The sequence below is a fragment of the Symphalangus syndactylus genome, chromosome 13, assembly GCF_028878055.3.
Source record: "Symphalangus syndactylus isolate Jambi chromosome 13, NHGRI_mSymSyn1-v2.1_pri, whole genome shotgun sequence".
Taxonomy (NCBI): domain Eukaryota; kingdom Metazoa; phylum Chordata; class Mammalia; order Primates; family Hylobatidae; genus Symphalangus; species Symphalangus syndactylus.
The window spans coordinates 65,016,986-65,020,177 of record NC_072435.2 but is presented as its reverse complement, the minus strand read 5'-3'; the positions used below and the strand labels follow the sequence as shown (position 1 = coordinate 65,020,177).

Here is a 3,192-nt window from a genome sequence, read left to right as displayed (position 1 = left end):
AGCACAGAGGATTTTTAGGGCAGTGAAAATACTCCATATGATACCACAATGAGGGAAACATATTATACATTTGTCAAAAGCCATAGAATCTACAACACCAAGAGTGAACCCTAATGTAAACTATGGACTTTGAGTGATAATGACATGTCAATATGGGTTCATCAGCTGTAAGAAATATTCTCTGGAGGGGAATAGCAGGGGAGGAGACAAGGGCTATATAGGAACTCTCTGCACTTTCTGCTCAATTTGCTGTGAACCTAAAACTACTCTAAAAGAGTTTGGGGCCGGGTGTGGTGCCTCATACCTGTAATCCCAGCAGTTTTAGGAGTCTAAGGTGAGACGATCCTTGAGGCCAGGAGTTCAAGACTAGGCTGGACAATGTAGTGAGACCCTCACCTCTACAAAAGAAAAAAATTAGAATTATGTTTTGTTAATTTAAAACAAACAAAAGAGAACAGGCTTCAAACTCAGGAAGTTTGGCTCTGAAGCATACCCATTAACCACTATGCTATACTACCCTCAACTTGCAATGGAAGGAAAAATCCAACTTTTTTAAGAAGTTATACACACACACACACACACACACACACACACACACACGTAAAGGAAACTGCTGGGTTTTAAAATACAGTGACAGAGGCCGAGCACGGTGGCTCACACCTGTAATCCCAGCACTTCGGGAGGCCAAGGCGGGCGAATCACAAAGTCAAGAGATCAAGACAATCCTGGCCAACATGGTGAAACCCTGTCTGTACTAAAAATACAAAAATTAGCGGGGCATGATGGTGCATACCTGTAATCCCAGCTACTCGGGAGGCTGAGGCAGGAGGGTGGTGGAGGTTGCAGAGATCCAAGATCAAACCACTGCACTCCAGCCTGGGCAACAAGAGCGAAACTCAGTCTTAAAAAAAAAGAATACAGTGACAGAACAGGTCGCCAGCCCTCCCTGATCCATTCCATCCAGGGAAGGCTAGGAGGCTGATTAGGCCGACTCTGGCCTCACGCGTAGTGTTTGATAACAAGCACCTGACACGTGGCGTGATGCCAGCCTCCCCAGGGCGCTTTGGTCTGGAAACAGCTGTGAGTAATCTGGAGCACCCGGAGCAGAAAGCTTTATCAGTCAGCCTGCCCCAAAAGCTGCTGCGAAGACTATCTGCTGGTGCAGTCATGCCTCCAACTGCCCTATTTTTAGTGAAACGCATTCTTTCCAGGGCTGTGCTTCTGAAGAAGGAGCAAGCCGACTCGGTCTTAAGACATACATAGTCAGTGATGACCAAGCCGCTTCCACTCATATGCCTGATTTAGGGTTTTCTGCAGGTTTATGAACTACTTTTCAAGCATGTAACTAGGTTTATTGAGTGCTAGTTGATTCCCTGCTTGGTGGGAACCCAGTGGAATAACACTTTATGTCCTGGAAAAGGGGACATGAGACATGGTGAGGTACTGCTCAAGCAATAGCATCTTGCCAACATTTCAAAGAACGCCATTCAAGGTCAATAAAAAGCTGTCTTTGCTTTGTAAGGAAGTAAATATCTACATTAGAGACCATAGGACTACTTTATGTGATATATATTATATATTATGGTAGGAGGAAGAGTTGAAGGAGGGGACAGTGAACCAGGAGGGTATACAGTCGGCCCAGCCAGCTTTAGGTCTTCCTGACAGCAAACCAGGAGGCCAGACAGGACCCAGGAAGTGAGGAATCAGTACCAGAGCTTGCTCGGGCTTAGCTCACTTGAGTATTTATCAGCACACCCTAGAATAGTCACAGCCTAATACCTGATTATAACACGAATAAGAAAAGGATAATCATACAAACCAGTTTTCAAGCACCTTCCATGTGCAAAATATTTAAACACATTATCATTTTTTAACCTCAGAAAAACCTCATTCAGTGGGTATTCTTATTCCAATTTTGCAGAACTGAGGCTCAGAGAAGGTAAACAATTTTTCCTTGTCAGTGGCAGAGCTGATAGTACTACTCAAATTTTTCTGACTACAAAGCCCATGCTTCCTCTTTCCATTTGTCATGCTGGCCCCTCTGAGCATCTTGGCCATTACACAAAAGGGTGGCTGGGCCAAAGTCTTTGCCTGGCCAGACACTATGGCTCAAGTCTGTAATCCCAGCACTTTGGAGGGCTGAGGCAGGTGGATCACTTGAGCCCAGGGGTTCAAAACCTGCCATGGGCAACATGGCAAAACCCTGTCTCTACAAAGAATACAAAAATTGCCTGGACATGGTGGTGCATGCCTGTAGTCCCAGCTACTCAGGAGGCTGAGGCAGGAGGGTTGCTTGAGCCTGGAAAGCTAAGACTGCAGTATGCTGAGATCACACCACTGCACTCCAGCCTGGGCGATAGAGTGAAACCCTGTCTGAAAAAAAAAAAAAAAAAGGTCTTTGCCAATTTTAGTTTTGTGGCCCAGCATTTAACTAAAATTAAAACAATGTTTTTCTCAAGCATGATCCCACCCCACTTGCCCTACCATTAACCTACATTTGCAGCAGAGCAATACAACATGTTCAGTGACATCAGAGTCACCCAGTGAGAAGTCCATGCTGCCAAGCCTGTTGTGATCCTTTGGGTGATCTGATCTAACTGTCTTGTTTCCAGATGATGGGAGGAGATCATGAGAAGTTAAACTACTTGCTCAAGGTTACGCAGCAATTTAAAAAATTCAAATGCAGATCTTCAGAGCGCAAGTCCAGGACCCTCCCCACAATACCACTCTCAGTCCCATCAGTAGGACTCCAACAGGGCAGGGTTCAGCAAAGCTCCACACTGAACCCTACCGTCTGAAAGTCACCTGAGACAGACCATATTGAACGAATGCCACTTCTCCCTCCACATGCAAATAGGAAAAACTCTCCAACAAAAGAAAAGCACAGCTCACCCTGAGCCCCTTGGGGAGTCCATGTTGGTTTGTGGCGTTTCAGAGCCAGATGTCCACAGATCCCCAGTCAACTCACAGAATCCACTCGCAGAATCCACTCACATAATTATGTAAGTGCTCTTATATCATCTGGGCACATAAATACACTTCCGGAGGAAACAGTCTCAGATAGCTAGCTCAAAGAGAAACGTCCAGCTGGTGGTCTGTCCTGAACTCCTCCAGGGTCCCTGCTTCTCAGACATGAAGCCTGCTGGACATGAGTTGGATCAAAGGAATCCTAAAAGGAGAGAAAAAGATGAG

The 3,192-nt window shown here is 45.6% G+C and overlaps 1 long non-coding RNA gene across 1 annotated transcript; it reads right to left on the bottom strand.

Moving 5' to 3' along the window:
• Window positions 1-216: 216 nt before the first annotated feature.
• On the bottom strand, window positions 217-2,935 carry LOC134732150 (uncharacterized). The gene is made up of 3 exons (XR_010115033.1): window positions 2,893-2,935; window positions 794-876; window positions 217-398 (listed from the first exon to the last, which is right to left on the bottom strand). It is a non-coding gene; the product is annotated as an uncharacterized lncRNA (long non-coding RNA).
• Between the last annotated feature and the right edge of the window lie 257 nt (window positions 2,936-3,192).